At 41.0% G+C, this 22,886-nt stretch overlaps 2 long non-coding RNA genes across 2 annotated transcripts; one reads left to right on the top strand and one right to left on the bottom strand.

The window, feature by feature from the left end:
• Positions 1-12,276: 12,276 nt before the first annotated feature.
• Positions 12,277-22,776, bottom strand: LOC120750331 (uncharacterized). Its single transcript, XR_005699951.2, has 3 exons — positions 22,620-22,776; positions 18,405-18,493; positions 12,277-12,421 (listed from the first exon to the last, which is right to left on the bottom strand). It is a non-coding gene; the product is annotated as an uncharacterized LOC120750331 (long non-coding RNA).
• On the top strand, positions 12,339-15,717 carry LOC120750304 (uncharacterized). The gene is made up of 3 exons (XR_005699948.1): positions 12,339-12,440; positions 12,887-13,021; positions 15,576-15,717. It is a non-coding gene; the product is annotated as an uncharacterized LOC120750304 (long non-coding RNA).
• Positions 22,777-22,886: the final 110 nt, after the last annotated feature.

Raw genomic sequence — 22,886 nt, 5'->3', positions numbered from 1 at the left:
GGGATTTCCCCCGGAATTCCAGCACGAAGCGGCCCCGGCAGGGGTCACCCTGTCCCGCCGAACTCCGGCCCGGCGCCGCTCCCTGGCCCAGCACTGCCGCTGGGGAGCTCAGGTGTTTATTCCTGCCTTTTTTGGGTTTTTTTTAATCCCCTGAGTTTCTGAACAGGAAGGGAGCATATTCCGTGCGTGCTGTATTTATGCCGCCGTCCCTTTTAAGTCAGTTTCCTAAGATACCCAGCTAAAAGAAAGATGTGAATAACTATTCGTTCACACTGTCGTCAGGAAGAAAAACGGGAGAAAAAAATAGAGTTCCAAGAATACAGAAAGACAAGTTCAAGGGAAGTAAAATTATGTATGTCTGATCGGTTTGCTTTTTCTCTTACTCCAGAGGCAGCTCTGCCACAGGAAGCCAATGCCAGCCATCCTCCTCAGAGATTTTTCCTACAAGAGTTACCTCTGTCGAAGGGAAATGTTCTGTGTGATGCTGAAATGAAGAGAAATGAAGGAAGGGAAATAAATAATCAGAATAATCAGGGGATCAGGGACCGTTTTTGCTTTTATGGGGGTTTGCATCTGCCTGGAGGAAAGGCAGTAGCCAGGCTCCTGAGCTGGTAGGAGCTCACAGGGTCGGGCTCCTTTGCCTGAGGCTGACACGCGTCTTTGTCCATAGAGCTCATTCCTGGGCAGGTGTGAGTGCTGCTGGAGGTCCCTGTGGGGCATGATCAGAGTTCCTCTCTTCATGAGTCTTTCTCTTCCCTTCCTCATTTTGTTCCTCTATTCCTCTGATACCGTTCCTTATGACCCAGTTTGCCTTCTCTCCAGCATGCAGAGTCACTAGGCTTTTTCCTGTCCTTGCTGCACTGCAGTTCTTTGTACACTGAAGAAGAATGTTCCATTTAAAGTGTCAGTCCTTGCTGCTGGGCCACCAAAATCTTCCAATTTCAAAAAAATGTCTGAACTGCTGTGACAAACGTTTTTCTCACAAAAAGCAAGACACAGTTATCACTATGTCCTACATCTTCAGAGAGACACAAAAGACACACCTAGACCAAATTCTCAAATAAAGCCCCTAATATTCAATAGACTGGAGTAGCTGGCAGGAACTGAAATGTGTCCAATTTTGAGGCATTTGAACTCAACATCCTAATGGTTTTATGTTGCATAAGTGTCTGTTTTATAAACAGCCTGTAGTGCTGAGACAGTGTGCAGCAGCAGCTCTCGGGAGCTCTCTCTTGTGAAGCCGCACTGTTTCCTAAATTGCTCTGTTCTCACTTTTAATATTATCTAGAATGATGAAACGAAATTTGTTCCTCGGAGCTTTGCATTAGCTGCCTGTCTCTGTCAGTGCACTTCAGACCAAGCCAAAATACTGAATACACAATTGTGCTGCACAATGCGATGCTTTGGCACGAGTTCAAGACGCTTAATGCCAGAAGGGGTCAGTAAATAATGTAATTACTTCCTATATATACAGAATATAATACTTTAGATTATTGAAGTAATTGTACTTTACATTTAATTACAGACTGTAGTACTAAGGGTACAGAAGGATTGTAAATGAAAAAAAAAATTAACTGGGAGCCTTCAACCTCCCTTTGTTTTTCAATGTTACCTTTACATTTCAAAACAACTCATCCTCTTTTCAACTTCTGTCAGAAGTGCTGGTTTCCTTTGAGGAGCCAAAAGTTCTTATTTCAGGCAGCATATCAAGAGGAACCATGTTTTCCCAGTGCAGAGTCAGCAAGCACTGAAAAGAGACTTCAGTGACTGTAGAAGCAACTGCTGAAAATATCCCAGTTGGTGTAAGACTTCTACATCTTAATGTGCATGGGAAGGTTTGGGAGCAGCAGGCATAGGGAAAGGGCAGGATTAATGAAGAGGGAGGGCTGGATACCAGGATGCTTTAGGATAGAAAAGCCCCTTCCAGAATGGCAATAACAAAATTACTTCCCTTCTCCTTTTGAAAGACAAAGCAAAGCAAAACAGAACATGAAGTTTTGATAAAACAAAAAGGCATCTTTACTTTACAAAGTAAAGCCAGTATCAGTCATACATAGCAGGAACTCAATTTAGCACAGTGAATTCCCTCTTTTCTTGTTGACTTGCAGATTAGGAAGGCACAGAATAAAGAGATCCTGTCAGGGGTATTAAGGGAGCTCTCCTGCAAAGATACCATACATAAGCTCTGGTCACAGCCTCTCATTACCATGAAGCAGCCAGCTCTGGAGATGTGTTTCCAGCTGATTGACACTATCTGGGAGAGGGTGAGGACAGAGACAAGCTTGAATGTCCTACCCGAGTGTGTGACCCCTGTGTGCCCTCACTTGCAGCTACCCCATTAACCCTTCTGCCTGGGATTTAATTCTGTGGAGTGATTTGTTCTGAAATAAAGACCTGACTGATACATACATAGCAGAATAAACTTGCTCATTACCATCACTTTTCCACTCCCCTTTTCTCTTTTTCCTTCTGTTTTGTGTTTAACAGGCCATCTTTTATTTTTAATATTTGAACATCTCTGTTGGGTGCTGTTCTTCCTCTCTGGCAGTTTTAGCGTAAGAATTGTTTTGCTTTGGAGGAAAATGGGGAAAGAAAATGAATACAGTAAACACAAACAAATTTCAGAAAAATATTTGCAAAGACAGCACTGGGAAGATTCTCTCTCCTCCACATGACAGCAATTTAGTTTGCTGTGGCAATACATAGCGAGTGGCTACTACAGCACAGAACTACAGTATGCTGATGTGACTGCTTCCATTATTTTCAATCTGTTTATATTCTGGAAGATACTAAAGCCAGCTAGTTATATGAAAGTAATGGTTATTGGTGAGAGATGCTTAGACTAGAGTCACACTTAAAAGAGTAAGATCCTGCTGCAGAAAGGCCTGCTGGCAGTAAAAATTTCCTTGTGAAATGGTATTCTCACTTAGTTGTGAGAGCCATTACCTTTCCTGTTACACTCCCTGGATGCCTAGAGCTAAGAACATGAGCTATTAGAGTTGGAATTACTGAGCCAAAGTTCTCAGCCCCTGGCTACAAGGAATTATGTGTTACACCGTGACTTCCTCTACAGTGGAAAATTAAACGTGCCTGGAGTCAAGTGGTATGGAATGCCAATATATGTCCTGTTAAATAGTCCTTGATCCCAGAGTATCCTCTGAATTGTGCCTGGGAGCTGTTGGGGCAGTGTTAGCTGGCCAATGCAACAACTGCCAGAGGCTGTTCTGACAACTGAACTCCTGACAAGTTTGTTTATCCTCAGAAATCTTCCTTGACACTCTCAATTACTAGAATGGGTACGATCCATCTGAAACAATGTTTTCCTCACCTTTCTGACAGCTGTAGTATTCCTTCCTCTATCCTAAGTATCATGTGCCTTTGACTATACTACCAAAATACTTATAATTATCCCATTATTTACTACTTACCTGGTAGAAAAAAGCTCCTTTAGTTAATAAACAGTCATGTTAAATATGAAACTCATTAATCTGTACCCAGTCTGCTTGTCACAAATACTGTGTTTTTATCACCAGCTCTAGCAATTGATAAGTCTCATGCTTTACCATATTCCTTTTCCCATAAGAGTTCCTGGAAGATCACCACTTTGCAACGGCAGTTCAAATATTATTGTGAGCATTTGCTCGCTGACAGGCAAAAAGTAAAAGAAAAAAATAGAGAGGCTGCTAAAGAGAAAACTTTCTGATGGATAGCCCTCACGAGCTAGGGAGTCAGTGAACTACAAGTACTCTCCAGCAGCTAGGCTGCTCTGAGGCATATCCCTATCAGCCTTCAAAAGAAAAAGGTATTTCACAATCCTATAGGATACTGAAAACAAACACTAGATGGAGCAGTGGGTAAACGTCTGGACTCTCTCCCTGCTTGTATTCAATCCGTAAAGTTACCAGGTAGCCCTCTTGGAATCTCAGCTGACAAGCTGATGCCAGGTCAGTACTTTGTGAAGACACAAGTGTGCCTTGGGTAGGGCTGAAACATTAGGCCATATTACACGACTCTTTGGATTCAGTGCAATTAACACTGATGTATAACTGGTGGCCACATTCCTAGATATATTCTTAGATGTTTGTACATTCTTCTTTGTCTAACAGTTTTGACTAATATACATCCTTTTTGAAGATTTTTGCAAAGAATCTGTAAGTATCGCACTTATCATTTGACTGCTGAGGATGTCAGTCAACAAAATCAAAACCAGACCTTTCTTTTTCATTATGGATAGTGCATTATGCCTTGTCTGCCTTACAGATATATCACAGCGTTTTCATAGCTTAGAGTCCACAAAGACTCTGGTCTTCCTTGGTGTTTAAAGATTCCCAATATAGGGTGTCCCTAAATTAGAAAACTCAAAATGTGTATGAAGGGGAGAAATTTTCACAAAGCATCTGGCCTGGGTTTCAGGCATTTTCCCAGTTGGAGAAAAAGTTATCTTGTTGGAGAGGAAAAACATATTGTTAGGAAACAGCCTCATGATTCTTAGGGCAACTCAAAGGGAAAGGGGAATGCTGAAATGAATAGGAAAATGCCAGTTTGGAAATGCCAGTATGGACTTCAGCTTTCTTTAAAGTACAAAAAATAGAAAAGGGGAGGGAATATATCCAACTCTTCCCATGACAAAAACAATCTTTGTAGTGTTAACCAGCAGCTAGTGCTGAGCTTATCACTGCCTCCACTCTGCCCTGCTCTCCCATCTCAGTAACCTGTTCTGGCTTCTGAAACTCACACCCTTTGGAACTGATTAAATAATGGAATTTTCACTTCAGGCTCTGCATCCAATAGGAGAAAAAAAAACCTGTGGGCTGCATATGGAGTTACTAAATCTAGCTTCAAGACCCTACACTTGAAAATTCATTGTAAAAATGAAAGAGTGTCACTTCTAAAATGAAAAATTAAAGAGAATTGTTTTGAAAATAACAATTAAGGCCTTACCCTTCCTTGTTTTTTTTTCCCTGGAGACTGTTTATCAAACCCTGCCCTATTCTGCCAATTTCATGGCAAATGACTTCAGTTTTCCAGAAACTGCAGATGCCCCTCACCAGATTACTAAGAAAATAACAGTAAAGTATATAAAGTTTGTGTGAGAGCTATTTGAAGAATTATCCATGTCAGCAGTTAGTCATAAACCTTTATTCAAGCATTTATATCACCAGAAAGCTGATGACAACCCTAAGTTCTCCTATTTTTTATACCCCACTATTCCCTTTTCTAGCGTGCTTCCTAAATGAATCCAATGATTTGCCCAGAATTCATCCATCTGACTTTATGCCTAGGATATGCCCAAGGAGGCAGGAACAGCTTACAGCTTGGTTAGGAGGACTCAAAAATAAGTTTCATTTACTCATGTAAACCTGGCATTTAGCTGAATTCAAGCATTGACATTCTAATGGCTGTTGTTTAGCTGCAAAACCAATTTATTTTACATTTTAAGACCCAATGTAGCATCGTGCTACATCTCTCAGTAGCCCCAGTGGCACTTCTCAAGAGAGGCATCCGTGACTTTCGCTGCAAGGGAGAGCCATGCCCAGCCCACACAAACAGTAATTATCGCTTCGTTCACCTTGCTCCCCTTCAGTCACCAGGAACAAGAATTGATACCCAGACAGGAAAGAGTGGTCAAGCAGCTCATTGTCATCTCCTCCAGCACAGGTACCACAGGCAGTCACTGAGGAGGATGGATGACCGGGGACAGGAGATCGCCTCCTTTATCTGTGCCTGAAGCTGCTCCTGATTCAAGGTGAGATGGCAGAACACGCCAATGTGACAGCACCCTTATTTTCACAATGTATGCAAGATGTCAGCAGTAAAACCTGGGCCTGGGAAAGGTTGAAAATAAGCAAAGGGATGCTAAATTACACCTTAAAGAGAAATGCAAAAAGACAGTATTAACCCGAGCCAAAAGCACTTGGTGTTAGAAGGATAACCCAAGCAAGAGTGGCTAAATTGACAGAAAAAAGACCTCAATTTATGCAAATGTGAATTACAATATTGATCACTGTCACATAATGGGAAAAAGTAATTTGCACATGGCAATATCTGCTGGCGGTATTGCTGTAAATAATTGCTCTGAGGTTCAATTTAGTAATGATTATCACTGAAACCATTTTATAGAAGAAAAGAGTATAGGATGTTCACAGAGAAAAGTTTTGTTTGTTACTTTATTAATAATGATTTATATAATGCCTCATTAGTCATCACTTGTATTTGTGTAGAGGCCTTCATTACAAAAGTCACTCCACAGAGAGACCTAATTGATTCTATGGAGAGAACCACACTGATTTTGAAGACATGCACAATAAATATTACATCACTTTCACTTGCTCTTCTGGTGGCTACACAGGAGACAAATCCTCTTTCTACCATATACTCTCTCTGCAAAACAGTGGACCCAGATGTAAACAGAACTATGCTAAAATAGTGAGTACACAAACCATACTCTGCATTAGCCTAAAATATACATATTACTGCAGTATGCTCCTATTTCAAATGACAGTTTCACTGAATTATGATAAAGTACTTTAACTAAAGATTTTACCGTTTATAAACATTTCTTGAACTTGAAAGCCATGCACCTCTTCAGCAGCACGTTATTTCACTTAATGGTATAATGAATAGTAGAAGCAAAACCAGGCTACCTGCACTTTTTGGCATCCTATGTAGCATTGTCATCAAAGTGATGCTGTGGCAAGGGGAACAGCTCAAGCGTATCACTAAGCTCAGAAACAAGCTATGCCATTATGTGAAAGTTCCCATGAAGCCCCAGTGACTGCTAAATTATTGAATGTGAATTGCTTGAAAATGCGGTATTTCCAACAATTCCTTTGCAAAAGACTGGAGTTTTGTTCACTGCTAGATGTCTCAAGCAATAATAAAATCAAAGCATGAAATCCCTATGCAACAGCAGATTAAAGAGAACAAAGAGAATGTTAAGTATTACTGAAAAATAAAATTAAGCATAATCTTGCAATAAGTGTTTGTATTCAGTCTTCATCCAGAAAGACAGTCCTACAATAAGTACCTATGGATCCATCTCTTGGTAACATGAAATGTCACTGGTTTCCCCACACTGTCACTATGACCCTTTGTGCAGTGGAGTCAAAACTATTTGGCTCATTGCTGTGAACTCTCTGTTCTGTTATTGTCAGGAGACAGCGCTCCTTTTCTGCCAAAAAGCTGGGATGTGTGCAAAGCAGGATGACTTGGGCCTTGCCCTTTCCCCCTTGCCCGTTACCCCTTCCCCCTTCCCCTCTCCTTCCCTTTCCCTCTCCTTTCCGTTCTCTGCTTTGCTTGGGACAGCAAAACAGCTGTTTTATTGGTGTGATCCTGGAGAACTCGGATTAAAGGTCAGTTTATCAATTTATACCCAATGTACATATATATGTATGTACATATATGTATATATATAGTATTTCATATCATCCAGCTTCACGTGATTATGGGACTTTGCTTGCTTGCTGGTAGAGTCTTTTCTTATCTTTTATTTAATAAGAGGAGTATAGCTGCTTTTCCTGGATGCCTCTTGGGAAGTTTCTTTGACATCTAAAGCCTTTTTCTGGCAACCAGTTTGTTCTCTAACAACAGCAGGCTGGGAGTTGTGATAGATCCCATTTAGTCTTTTAAGAAACAACAAAATTCTGTGAGTTAACTTGTCTTCTTTTACCATCTAAGGAATATTGGCAGGCTGCAACCATTTTCCTCTGTTAGCCCTTGAAATGATTCTTCATGCTTTTGTCACATAATTAAAATTAGATTATTGCAACTCCCTGCTGGCTGGCCTTAGAGCTTTGTAAACACTCCAGCTGGCCCCTAGGTTCATAGTGAAAGGGATGCTCTAAGCATATTCTTTCTTTGTCCTCTCTTCTCTCATCTGTGTTGAAATCACTGCACTTGCTAACTGCCAGCAGAATGTATTGGGTTATTGCTTTCTAAGGGCAGTGAACATAATGTTAGAGACATTATGTGCCAAAGTCTCTCTCAAGCTTTGCTTGAAAGAGCCTGGATGCAAGAGCTTTCAATCTATTTTCTCTTTGTTGATGAGGTCTCTTTTTGCTGAAAAGAAGGGAAAGAAGGGGGAGGGAGTGGAGGAGCACTCCTAGGAGGCTCTCCTAACATAGCATTCAAATAGAAAACTCACACAGCTACACGATTTCAAAAGCAGGGGCTGACTTTCATTGAGCAGTGTGTAAATACCACTGGCACCACATGGACATTTTCCAGTTGCTTCTCCTTCTATGACAAAATGACTGCTTTCCACCCCAAAAGATGAAAGCCATTTTGAAATAACAGCACTCCCACTACAGCCAGGCTTTCTGAGTTCAGTAGGCAGCATTCCTGGCTGACTTCTTTTTATGTCACATTTGCTTATGGGCCGTTACTCCCACATTCACATCCAGCCAGTTCCATCTTATAAATCTTGCATGGAACATCGCGACCGTGTGAGATTTGCCTGATGAGCTTGTAGGGATTATCATATTAAAGTTCTCAAGGGTCTGAATGACTAATTGTTAATGAGAGAGAACAATGCGGGGATAATGGTGCTTTAAAAGTAAGTAATACTAATGGCATAGTTTGTGTTTGGATGTGATTGTGCATCTTGCTGTCACATGCAGAGATTATCTCTAAGTGTCCTCTGGTTTTATTGGCCCATAACCTCAGCTCTATAATCAGATAGTCAGTAGGTCCTTATTCTGCCGAAGGAGAATTATTGTGGTGAAGAAGCACATTCAGGCAGTAAACCTGGCTGTACTGACTCTCCAGAACTATCAGAGCCTCACCACTGAGGCCAAGAGTACATTTGTTTGGGTTTTTACACAGTCTTGGTCAGCTGGTGTTACAAAAAGGTGTCTATGGCTGCAGAACCACAGGAGTAATATTGTAGAATACAAATATTCCCCTTATTTATGTTTCACATTATCTCTTATATAAATGATTTATGTTCCAGCATGGTCGCCTCTGCACCCAGTCACTTTTTCTGTGCTATCTAGTCCTTTGAACACCAATATTTAGTCATGCAATGCTGTTACTAGCCAGGGGCTTGATTTTAAATCCCTTGGACAGATTTCCGGAATGACTCCCCCAGCCAGCTGAAAGCATAAGCACTGTGGGTCTTTGGCAGCTTTGCAAATCAAGACTGCAGCTCCTAGAAGAAGTCTGAAAACAGTTGATTCTTACACTCAGCTTCCTGCCACAGTGCAGTTTGCGACTGCTGGCAGCCACAACATAACATAAGCTCCGTTTCTTTTCTCCCCTGTCTCGCTGGGGCTTTTGCTAACATGAATACGTTACCATGGGTGAGCAAGTGCAGAGCGCCATGGCTAATGCAGAGAACATCCTCTCCTATGACAGAGATGGCATTTGCCATGCTCTGCTGCCTTCCCAGTGCAAACATCTCTGCTGGGGACCTCACCACTGCAGTGCTGGCATGCCACTGCCTTTGAACAGGGATGGTGCCAACCTCCCAGACAGCCGTAAGCATGTGAAGCCAAGACACCATGTATCAGGGCCTGTGCATGTGTCAAGGACCGGTTTCCCAGCCTGAAGAGTCTAAGCAACTGGTTTTTGCCTCAGGAGGTGCATTTGTCTCTATGGTGAAAAAAATCTATTATCACAAGTGTTGCCTTTGAGCTCTGAGCTGGATAAAGGCCAGACACTGAATCCAGCAAAATTTCAGCATCCCCCTCTTCAGAAACATTCACATCCTCTGACAACTTTTTTCTTCCAAGAATCAGTCTGCTTCCAAAAGGAGAGAACTGAATACTGACCAACACACTCCTTGCTTCCAGACTTTACATGACAACTGCTTGGAAAGCAACACTTGTTTGTTCTGTTGAGGACTACTCTCAAGTCTGGTGCCCTGGTTAGCCAAATTGGGACTCCACTTCTCGTGAGCCTGTGTCCCCAAATATTGGCAGAGATAAATGGCCTCTAACTGAGCTCCTCATTTTGCTCCTAACATTACAGACCCCCCACAGAGACACAACCCCTCATTTCAGACCTGGGGGCTTGCAGAGGGTTGTGCAGAAATCCTGTTGCTGCTGAGTCTAAAAGGCATGAAGGGGGCAACTGATTCCAGCATGCTGGCAAGCCAAACTAGGTCCCCTGCTCCTGACCTCACACCAGCTTCCTCCTGGGAAGTCCTAACTCAGTCAGCTGCTGACTGACTTAGTCACTGCTGAGAGCCAAAGGAGCCAGGACCCACATGGTATTTCACTCTTAAAGCATCTTGCAATGCTGCAGAATTGCAGGCTTGTGGAATAAAACAGACAGTTAAGCAAAAGATACTTTATCACTTTAGCAAAGTGGGCAAGCAGAAAATTTCCAGTTTCCTTTCACAAGTTATTTCATATTATTTCTGCTGTGTTGCTCTGATTTTTTTTTTTTTCAAAGAGAGTGAAAGCAATATGGAGTTTTGTTTCTTTTTTTATTTTTAATTAGCACCTCTGGGCAGTGACCTAGTCAAAGCCTCCTCTCCCTAACAGAAGCCTGTCTGACCTCAACCTGCATGTTCCAATTTTCATTCACAGGCAAAGAGTATGTGTTGTCCAAGTATTTTTACTCTGTCATAATCAAAATACAAATTGTAGCTTAACTTAAAATAAACATGTCAGAAACACTTGACATGACCGGCATACCTGTCAACAAGTGATAATCAAATTTCCTTGCCATACTAAAGTTAGGCAGAAGACATTTATTTAAAAAAAAACAACCCAACCTATCTGGTTTCCATATCATATTGAATTTCTGAGACACAATGGGAGTTTTTCTATTATGCAAAGAAGTCTAAAAGGAGCACAAGCAGTAAAAGGGATGTCTGCTGAAGGGACAAGGGTACAACTTCTCTTTGAAACATCTCATATGCAGCATTACTGAAACCTAAAGAGCAGAGTTAGAATTCTTTCTCTCTTTTTCCATGTATTGATTATGTAAATACATTTTCTCTTCTATAAATATTTAGCTTCTCAGTTTCTCTCTGAAAATCAAACAGCAGCAGGGCTAGAAAAGCTGGGAACACAATCGTAAAACTGGCATTACGGTGTGTTTGTGAAAGTTGAGAGCACAAATTGTAGGTCATTTTTAATGAAGGAAAAACCCAAACTGACACTGGCTTGTACAAAATTATTGGGACAAAAATGACACAGTGCCAAAAGAGAACTTCATACAGAGAAGGTTAAAAAAAAAAAAAAAAAGCGGTGATAACGTGGCAATGTTTAGCAGAAAAAGATAAAGGTGTAAGGAAAGAGAAATTATTCCAGCTCCTTTCTGCATAAACTTCCTCTGGAAGTATTTGCCAGAAACAAAAAGCAACACCCCAGGAATACAAACAAATAGGCCTGTATAGTACACGGTTAAAATTATCAATGTCTCACTAACTTGTGATCCAGACTAAGCAGGGCATTAAAAAATCCAAAAGAGCACAGCATCTTCTATTCCTGAAGAGACTGAAAGGGTACACTGACATAACAGTTTCCAACAGCTGTGATAACAGCCTGCGCAGGGTCATGCTGGAGCTGATGGACAGCAGCCCCTTGCACAGGGAGCACCGGAGCCGTGCTTTGCGGGGCTGCCTGTTGCCAGGCTCAGCTCTGGTTACCTTGTACAGTATATCACACACTAATCCTTCTGTACTTGTCTGCGTCCTCCTCCGAGGGTTCTCCCCCATCTCCTTTTCTGGTTTTGCCAAGGCAGAGGAATGCCTGTCCCTGCCTCCTTTACTTGATTTTGCCTGTTTCAGCTTCTGACGCAAAATGGCCCTTCCTCACCCAGAGGTGTTGCGAGATATGTAGAAGAGGGCTTTTCCTTTCCACACTAATTGCATGGGTTTGGGATGCAAAAGTTCCAAACCTTTGCTAAATACAGCCTCAGAACAAAAGCATCTCTTTGTCATGACACCGCTGCTCTGAGACAGGAACTTACTGAGTTAAAATCTGAGACACTTCTTATTTATTTGAACAATCTCCCGCTAAGTTCAACACAACTGTACTGAGAGGAAACACTGGGAACTGCTGAACAGAAAAGCTCACAATTATCATCTAATTATCTCAGGAAACCTGCTGCTGTGGGAGACACAGGAGGACCAGGACACAGCAAGCTTTGGCACTCTCTGCTAGCCTTAACCCCAGTTCTGGGAAGACTGCTGTTCCTCCCTGAAAAGCCACTCCATGGAAGAGGACCAGAGTAATACATCCCCAGAATACTTCAGTAGAGTCCAACGGAGGGCAAGCTGCCCACAAATACACATGGTAAGTAAGGAAAGTAGATACCAGGCCTCCTTAGCTGATGAATATTCCAAAATAAACGTCACAGGAAGAGACCTTTCTCCTGTCCAGCAGCACAGCTTCAAGAGGGACATTTGCAGATCAGGTGTTGCCATGGAATGCCTTCAGATGCAGTCTCGGGATGTCTTGACTGTTTCCTGTGGATTCACAGAGCAGGTGAAAGAGTGAATTCTGAAGATCTTGTTCCTCTCTTTCTGTGTAGTCTCAGGGACCTGGAGTCTGACTCCTTGTAAGGCTAAAAAAATTGCAAAGACCATGTAATTTCTGGCAGCAGGAAGTATGTGACTGGCACCCTGGGGATGCTGAGGAGCATTAAAAACTAAAAACCAAACCTGACTTTTTTTGCAAGGATGCCACCTGGATTCTGACAAAACAGATTTGCAATGCAAATTTGCATATTTTAGGAAAGTCTGAGTGCAGAAGGCTAGAAAGGTGTCAAATGTCTGATAGAAACTATGTTCTGAAAAGATGTGAAAGGAGTATGGATAAAGATGATGTCAGAGGCGTTAACCAGTTTTCTGATTATCTGTCTTTGCAGATGGCAGTTTGTGTCAGTGTAATATTTAAGCTGCTTCTGGAATTCTCCCTTTCTGTTTCTCTAGGTTCAGCTGTCCCTTGCAATCCTGTTGCTCTGGACTACATGCTAATGCCCTCTGATGTGCCAAATGGGGAGAGAACCAGTTGCATATGCCATGCTTTACCGGAGGGGATAAAACCTATGAAAAGCAGCAAGAATTGTAAAATTTTAACCTTTTCCTTTTTTCTCTTTCTCACACAACCTTTGATTGCACTTAAAAGGCAGAATTAACACGTGACAATACAGAGTCAAAGGATGTGGAATTCATATTCTAAGCAAACAGTGAAGAGTAGCTTGCATGATTTTTGGCACCAGAGTATGATGAAGCTTTCAAGAGCACTTCCTCTTGAAGGGACCCGAACTATTGGAGATTACACATACTGCATACTCAGCTTGCACACTTACAGAAAAATTCCCTTTTAAGCAATTGTAAATTGCATGTGTTTTAACCATTTCCCTGGCACTAGTATAAACAAAATTAAGGAGAAGAGGGCTCCAGAGGACGATTCACAGAGGCTGAGGATTAGTGGAAGGAACATAAAACCATGAAAGGTGTATATGCCCATATTTTCTCTAATGCTCACAGCAACTACTGAGTAAGCAAATGACCACTCCCAGTATGACTAATGGTGTAACTACTTAAGGACTTATTTCTACTTATGTAGTTTATGAAAGTTAAATCAAAACAAACCACACAGTTTAAAATAGAAATGTTCACTATCTGCTGTGAGCTGCAGCAGACTATTTCAGCCCATGATTTTAAGCACACATGCAGCTCTTTGGAAAGAGATGCGGCGCTTAAAACCACGTGCGCACATTGATTGCTTTGCTTAAGCGGGGTCTCTGTCTGGCCATACTGAACTGCACATCCAAAGTCTTTGCAACTTTACGTTGTAGCCATTAGTTTTGGCCCCAAGGGAAGCTACTTATAAATATCTGAAATAATAAATCAGATCTGTACAGCAGAAAAAGGAATCAATGAAATATGATCACTATGGCAACAAATATTTTCTGGATATAGTTTTGCTTCTAATGAGCAATGGTGTCCCCATGTTCCTAACAATGGCAAAAGTTGTCAGGCTTTTCTTGTTTGCCTGTTTGTATTAAATGTGTTCTTACAGAGTAAAACAATAACTGTAATGTTCAAGTATTTTAGACAAAGATCCCTTTTCAGAAGTATTTTACACTAGTTAAAAAAATATTAGGAACTTAAAAAGGGAATCCATTGTTTTCCCATCTTCTTATTGCTCTCCTGCCTCCCTAGTACAGAGCGAGCCTCTGCTACACTGAGAAATTTCATAGGCTCCAACCCTGCTTTCAGATATTAAAGTGATCCCTTCACCACCACAACAGCTGAAGGCAAGGTTAGAAAAAAAAATGATGCCACAAACCAAACTGCTGTTTTCAACAGGCAGTGCTGGCTGACTCCTGTGTCCATATTAAACAAAAGCAGAAAATAAAAGGTGCTCACACTTCACCAGACCCCACCTGCAAAATATTCTTCTGGCCATGTCAATCACAAAAGTTAGGCCCTACATGCAGTCCTTACTGGAAAGGTCCAGGTCATGTCCGTGCATAGTCTCTGAACTCACCAACATGGCCACAGCCTCCCAGGAGTTTTGCAAATGTCATGCTTTGTGGATTGAGTCTTTGATAAGTCTTTGTAGATATCTCAGTGGGCTTTTTAAATTTGCCTGCATTTGGTGGAGCTCAAAAATACTAAGGAGTTGTTTGACTTTGCTGTCTCTTTTATTTTTTTTCTTTCTTGAGTACATAAAACATTTCAAAACTAGTTTCAAACACCCATCTTGTCTATGCCAAATGAGAGGGCATTTCCAGGACAGGTCTGTATTTCCTCTCTGGTTTTAAGTTCTTGGTTTTGTTGTTGTTGTTTTTAAATCCGTAGCCTCAAAGGTATGCAGTCAGCCCACCTATTTTTTCCTTTGCTTGAAAACTAACAAATCCTTTGGCAATATCAACCAAATGCAGCAAAGGAGGTCAGTCCTCAGAGATTGTTAAGACTGTACAAGTTTCATGAAAACAGTTCTTTGGTAGAGGGAAGTGAACTTTTCCATGTCATGACTGCCAGAAAAGATTGTTCACTGTCTTGTCAGCTGTGCAAGAATCTGTTAGTACTGGGGCAAGAGGCAAAAAAGTACCCACGCTTCTGATTGCCCCACTCAAGGGAAAAGGTTCAGTGGGAGCTGACACCTTTTTTAGACACCGATATATATCATGGCTCTTTCTGAAGTCAGCCTTTGTAACTCCCAGTGTACCTGACCTTGCTCATCTTAAATACACAATTAAATTGTTAATATTGATCTTTAAGTGTCTCTTCACAGTTACCTGTCCCAACTCAGATGGGAGGTTTTAGACTGAGGTCACTCTCCAATATAGATTTATTCATTTATTTATTTATTATAATTATCATGGGATATTTTGGAGAAAACTATTTATGCAAGAGAAGCATTATTTATAAAGCTCAACCCCCGCCCTCCACACAACCAAAACAGCAGCAAAGCCATGCAGAGATGCCAGAGCAAAGGATTTGCTCAGCGAGCCTCTGACTTGCAGACTTTGGGGTTTGTTTTCCTTCTCTTCCATCAATGCCAGAAATTCACATTAGCAAAGGAGCTATAGCTGAAATAAGGTATTTAGAAAATTGGCAACAAAATACTTGGAGCTGACATGACTACTTTCCCTCTGATCTTTAGCCTTCAAGCCCCTCCTGACACAACTCACCTTCTGGGCACAGCAAAGAGAGCAAAGGAAACTGATGACCTCTCACCCACATCAGCACCCACGGCAGCAGCACCAGCGCATTAACCCAGGCTGCTCTAGGAATATACAGCTGGATCTTTGGCATGACATTTATCTTCTTTACTCATACAGTGTCTTAAAGCAAATATTCCAAATAAAATTAAGTGCTACTAGACTTGTCCTGTATTAAAGAGTATCTTCATGTACCCCTGTGCATGGGTGAGAAATTCATAAAAATCTGAGGTCCTTTATGTTTGCATTGAGAGGGTGCCCCCACCTTCAATGTGGCTGTTTGACAACTGCAGAGTAGGGTTATCTGGCATTTGTTTTCTAATGCACATGCTGTTTCAAAAAGAACAATGCAAATGTAAATAAATGCAAAGGAATCCTGAGGGCAGAAAAATATTTACAAAAAAAACCCCACTTAACAAAAAGCCCACATATTGCTCTGTATTGTTTCACTGACCATATGTATATGTTAATTCTTCTAAGCCTCATTTGCCTAACAGCATGGAAACTGCCAGCATTTTAAGAACTGCTATCAGATAACTTGAAATGACATTAGACAGACCATACAAACAGCAAACAGACTCAAGTGACTGTTTTCTTGGCTCTGATCTGAGGCACAGCGTGGTTTTGCTACACGTAGATTTTAAGGTTGCTGGAGACCACCTGAGTCCCTAAGCTTCTGTGGTAAGAGAACTTACACAATATATTGCAAGGATGGGGCTCTGAGAAATTTCACATGTTGGGGACTGATCTGAAATTTTAATTTATACCCTTGCCAGACCAGGGGGTTGTTTTTCCCTGCTTCTATCTTCTCATACTTTTCTGTCAATTCTTAGTCAGTGAGATGAGAAAACTGTTGCATAATTCCTTAATTTCACATTTAGGACTGTTTTCCCGATGCATCCAGGGTCACAGCAGCGCAGAGAATCCCCAAACTAGAACTCCCTGTGCTACACACTAACTCAAAACAGTCACAGAGAGAGACAGGCGGTATGGATCTCAACGGCAGAGATACTCAAAGATCTTGGAAACGCTTGCGCATGTGCAGAACTCATTAAAAGGAACTCTGTTATTTTCTAGGGGCCTTTTCACATGTTTCAGAAGATGTCTATTAGGATGACAGCACAGACAAAACTAGTAAACTTACAAAGGATGCCTTTACAGAAGAGGGAGAAGAACAGATCCTCCTGAACAAACTGTATTTCTAGTACACAATGATGCAACCTTTCAAAAAGGTTTCCTCCATTTAAATAAGATTATGAAAATATTTTCCCATCCCCTGCGTAGAATGTCAAATTTAAATGACTCTTCTTACTCACTAGTATTTCTCATGAACTTCTACTCTGGATGCATTTAGGGTCTCTATTTTTTTTCAAGCCAGCTGCCTCTCCTCCACCTCTCCATTTTAATAAAACCTATTAACACACTTGAGAGTCAAACATGAACAAAAATCTCCCATTCCCTCCAAAGTATGGCATTCATGAAGATGTCATGAATAAATAAACATTCTCTAGTGTTCTGTTTCTTTTGTCTAGCTTATTGGTGTTGAGAAACCTTCTTCTTCATTTATTTATGTTGGTATTTCATTTCCTTATTGAGTTTCAAAGATGAAAAGGAAAAAATAAGTACCAAGGAAATAGCTCATAGGCTGAAATGACCAAGACTTCTCCCAGGAAGGTTAAAAAAAATATGCTTTAATATGAAGATGTTGGTGTCTGATTATTTCATTTAATATACCTGCTTTTAATAAGGGATGCATGACATTCTGTGTATGAGAGTAGACAGCAAGCAAGTATAGTAAAATCAATGTGCAGGAATGCAGTTTCTCCTAATTCTGATATAATGATAGTGCATTTTAGGCCCCTAAATGACTGTTGTGCTTTGAAGTGAGGCAATCCTGCCTAGTCCAGCCTTATTCAAAGGGTAGAATATGTACAGATCAAACAGCAGGTCAGTTTTGCACAGATCCACTGAGGTCCCATGCACTTGCCTGCAGCAGATGCAGTATCCTTACCCTTTCCCAAATTCCCTAGGGACACAGTGCATGGCAACATACTTGCAGCTCCCAGTGAAAAGATAATGTGTAGAATCAGGTCAGCAAATGGGCTGATCTCTTTATGTTACCTTGTGCTTCACGACCGATCTTGGTAAATTGAGCAAATCTCAGAAAGATTATTGCTCAAACTCTAATTTTAAAAAGAATTGATAAACCTCACTGAAAATTAACAGACTGACCAATGCTAATTGGGTAGGCAGGATGCTTATCTTAGGTCTCAAAATACAGTCTACCTTTTGTGTCTTAAAAAAATCCAAGAACTACATCTCATTCTTATATGCAATTAATATGGATTTTTAATTGTTTCATGTTGCCTGGGTCCATTTTTCACACAATAATCCTTCGGTAGAATTAAATCCAATTTGATCCTTGTACATGGCTTACCTAAGGATAATGTAGTATCTCTTGTATAGCACTGTTAACACACTCATAGATGTATTTGCTCAGCAAAGGTCCTTTCTAGAGGTGAAAATGGAGGCATTAGAGCACAACATGCTTTCTGTGTCCTACTGCATAACCTCACACCTTATATGCACTGTGAAATTTAAGACTAAGGGACAAAGATGACAAACCAGCCAAACAGTACTATTTTTATTCTCATGACAAAGCCTGAGTTTGGTTGGTTGGGTTTTTTTTACTTCTTTTTAAAGGCAAAAGTCATGCCTTTTCCAACTGAGGACAATAAAGGCTGTAAGAATGCTTAGAAACCTCACATTACCTTACTGGGTTGCAGGAATAAGTATGTAGATACTACACGGACGAAACTCCCGCTACTCATGCAGTAACATGCTCAAACTTCCACTTGTACTGCAAAACAAAACAACAAAAAAACAACCTGCTGCATAGTTTTGAAGCTGTAGCCCTTGGGGCTAGAATCTTACAGGTTAAACTTACAGGTAAATTTTTGACAGAATTTGACTTTTAAATTTGTAGGGTAAATATAGAAAGCAATGGTGACTCAGTGCAGACAGAGCTCCTCCCTTCTGAGTCACTTCTGTTTGGATATCACAGGAAGATGGGAGCAGAGCTGTATACCTGCAGGTGTCACCTTACCAAGAGATCATGCTACAGAGCTCCTGACATTTTGGCAGGGTGTGAAGAAAGCCTCCACGATCTTTTGCAGATGGAGGGTTATTCCACTTTAGTGTTTGGGCCAAATTCTAACTTACCTTGTTTCTATCTAACGAAAAAAGAAAAGAGACAGGAAAAAAAAAACCAAAACTCTGAACCAGCAAAGATAATGTGGTCTGACAGTCCTTGAAGAAGAGGAATGCTGTGTTACAGAGCGCTGGCTGTACCACAGCAGCAGGTGGTGAGACTCAGTGCAGGGTAGTAAATCTCTCCAAGGTCCTTCTGGAATGAAGGCACTGAACGGCTATCACATGCTGCTATTTTTTTTTTTTTTTTTTAACAAATCACATCTAATCCAACAAGTGCTACCACCTAAAAGCTATTGTTATATTGCAGCTATTTTTAGTTGACGAAACCAAGACTGCAAAGTAAACTGGATAGTAAGAAGCTCAGACTAAAAATACTTGACAGCAACATGATATCTTTGGATCAGAAAACATGGTTGAGCTAGTAAACAAGCTACATTCTCCCACACCACAACTCATGTGCACAGTATGGGTGAAACTGGCAATACACTGTCTATCCAGAGAGAGGACAGCACATAAATGGGATGATCTCCAGTTAAAGTCTATCTTCCTTCCTAAATCCTCTCTTCAGCCCTTGCAGAGAAAGTCTCAAGATCTAGTCTGATTGTTCAAGTCACAACATGAAGAATGCCTCCCTATATCTGGCAAAAGATGCTGTGAGAAGAAGATGGAGCACAAATATAATTCATCTGCTTTTCCTCTACGTGTCTTTGAGCCAGACACCTCCAAAGGAAAGGAGAGGACAGTTCTCTGGAGCATTTCTCGCTCTTCTTTGCTCGTGCTGTGATTAGCAGACATCCCTGGGTGAGTGCTGAGGAACACTGAAAACTCTCTTTTCCTCTTAATGAATAAGTAGTCAAGAGAACATTTTGGACTCTACTTTAATTGCTTCAGCAGTGAGGTGAAAGCAAATTTTCTTGCAAACTCAGTTTCCCCAGCACAAGCAATATGAATAGTCTTTAAAAAGTAGTCCTTAAAAAAGAAGTATATATATATATATTGGGTTGGGTTGAACTTGACAAATGAGGATGTGGTATTTTCTGGCCATAAACTAGAACCTTCCAGCTCTCTGATAGGAAAACAGAAGTCACTCCTCTGGAGGGCTAAGAGTGCGGGGGGCCACTGACATGGCTATCCCTGAATACAGAGCTGCAGTACTACGGCATTCAAGTCATCAGTTTCTCACTAAGGACTAAGGGGCTGAAGCGTGTTTAAGTGAGATCTTCTCTGCATTTCTATCCATATATCCACATTTCTTTTCTACTAATCTACTTCTGCTAAGAGACGTGCAGTGTTCTATGAGGCTGATGTCTGGCATACAGCTTGTTGACTGCCATTTTAATCCCTTGTAATAATAACTGGCGAGGGTTTAGTAGCTGTCTTTCACCAGCATCCCCAAATTTGTTTCTTTTTTTCCCCTGCTTATTTGACTGCAGGTCAGATGCAACCTGATGTAAGTTGGTTTAATTTCTTTGCTTTTAGTGGTGCTTCACCAGTTTAGACTGGTTGAGAATTTTTCTCAACAATATTCTTTGTACCAGACTTCTTGTTTTGCATACAAAATACAAGTAAGTAATGAGTTTCATGTTTTATCAATCCAGGCTATGTGTATATGGCTCAGCAGATGGGTCCAAGCACTGGTTTTCCCATTGGGCACTATGGTGGGGTGAATGTAAAACATTTTAAAGATGGACAGGAGGAGTGTGCTTAGTAGGCAGTCATTTAGCCTTCACGCCACACAGAACATCAGTGGGATTTTGCAGGTTTGTTAAATGTCTGTCTCTTAGTTGTCTGTGATCAGGACAGGTAAATATGAGACTCAGGTGTTTCACACTCCAATTTATTTGTATTTTTAGCTAGTTCTGCAAAACCCAGTTTATTGCTTCCCTGACACAACTGCCTTGCTTGTTGTGTCAGGGAAGCAATGTTGAATTGTTGTTAATTCAACGTGAAGAATCATTGTTCTAATCCTGAGTGTGTCACATGGTGGGTGTGAGAGCTTTGTGATTTTGCAGGTACAGCCTCTGGCATCAGCGCTCCCTCCATTACAGCATCATAGGACAACTTCAGTTCACGCCAGGCACCAGCCTCATTCTGCCTTCTGACCTGTTCTAGCACTGGCCAGCACTGTTCAGTATAGTACATATGACCTGGTACTCATAAACCCTTTCCCTTGGCTTTTTTTCCTAACATATCTTTTCCTCATGCTCCCCTACCATCATGACATGCATTGTAACTTTTATGGATGCGTTCAACCTTCTGGCTTCACTCATAATTCACCCTTGCTTCCCCTGACGTCTATTATTTTCCTACAGATAGGCAATGTGTCTTAAATCTGCATTCCACAAGCTTTTAATTTTGTTTGCTGAAATTCTGTCACCTCTTCCTCTGCTCTTTAAATGGAAAAATATTCCCATCAGACACTACACCTAGTGGTCGACATGTGGTGATTTAATTGGGAATAAGGACAGTTTCATAGTTGAAGACTGTGTGGCTTAGAGCTCAGATACTGTAACAAAAGGGGCTTTGGAGTACAGCAATATTAATAGATTTCAGGGGGAAAAAAGAATCCTATGATGAAATCTGTTATAATGGAGACACTATCAGGAGAGAGATGGTGGAAGTTTCCCCAGTTAGGAAACTTTTAGCAGAAATTCACAATTCAAGAACTTCTTCTCCTAGATAAAAATTGTAGATCAGCAAGAAGAGTGAGAAGAGGATGAGGTTTCCAAGTTTCTCTCACTGTGATCTGTTGGAACATGAGCGTACTACCTACTTTATGCTTCCCTAGACAAAGTCAAACTATCACCGATGCAGCACGCACTGAGCAGAGCAGAGGTTAGACATTCTGCTCTCCTCTGTAATGGGATGTGGTTGGTGGAAGTGCACAGATTAGCAGACAAAGCCATGCCTAACGTTATTAGCCAAATGCTTACACGGAGCTATGGCATTATGGAACTTCAGCAGAAATGTCTCACTGACCAAACTGACGGTCTTACTAGGTTAACAGAGAAAGAAATACTTTTATTTTCAGCCCTGTATAACAAATCATGGTGGTTTAGGCCCCAGACATTCTAACAATAGTGTTAGCAAATAGAATGTGTGTGTAAGTGTATATGTATATGTATATAGAAATTCCAGCTGCATTTAATTGATGGTGCAGTGAATGCTCTGAAGACCACTATTATTTACTGAAATAAAGCAGTAGCAAGAATGGCTGGTGTGCAATATAATCACGGGTCTTTGTTGTTTCTAGAAACATAATGAATGAACACACAACATCCATTGGTTTCCAACATGACAGGCATATGGTGTTCATAAATAAATAAAAAGCATGATATTACAGTTACGCTGATACCACTGAGTGGCAACATTTGGTAAACTGGAAAGCTGTCTATTCTATCCTACCTTGAGAGCAAAAACACAAAATCTCTGAGTAAAACCAATTAATTGTGACTGATAGCTTCTGGGGTTTCCTCCTATTAAGCCGTGTTACTAGGTTCCAAATGAAACACTAGATCACTTTCTCATTTATAGCTTCAGATATATTTTTTAAAACAATTAAAATTAGATAGAAAGTAATTGTCAGCTACAATGCCCTTCAGCATCAATACCTCCATACCTAGGAGAGATTCCCAGTGATATAAAAGACTGCAGCAGGACCTGGGTGCCTGTATCCTACCTTGATTTAAAACGGAGATCCTGAAAAGGCCAAAAGAGCTGCCTATAGGACCAATACTGCTCTTTTACAGTGTTCTACTGTTTGTGGTACTTACCAAAACATGTGTGACCCTGGTTCAATTTCCAAATTTCCATGTGTTTAGGAAACTCTGTTTCACATCTCACCCAGGAATGCTCCACCTAGACACTCCTCTTTCCACGTGTTCTCGCTTCTTGCCCAAACTGTCACACTTTCACCAGTGGCGTCACTCCTGCAAAATTTGCAGCATATAGGAATAAATTTCTTTTTGCTGCACTTACATTCCAAAGCCACAACCAGATCCCTAGCAGTAAATCACCAGCTGATCCATCTCAAAACACCA

The sequence above is a fragment of the Hirundo rustica genome, chromosome 1 (assembly GCF_015227805.2).
Source record: "Hirundo rustica isolate bHirRus1 chromosome 1, bHirRus1.pri.v3, whole genome shotgun sequence".
NCBI classification, from domain to species: domain Eukaryota; kingdom Metazoa; phylum Chordata; class Aves; order Passeriformes; family Hirundinidae; genus Hirundo; species Hirundo rustica.
The sequence above is the reverse complement of the archived record's forward strand: the minus strand, read 5'-3'. Positions and strand labels throughout refer to the sequence as shown.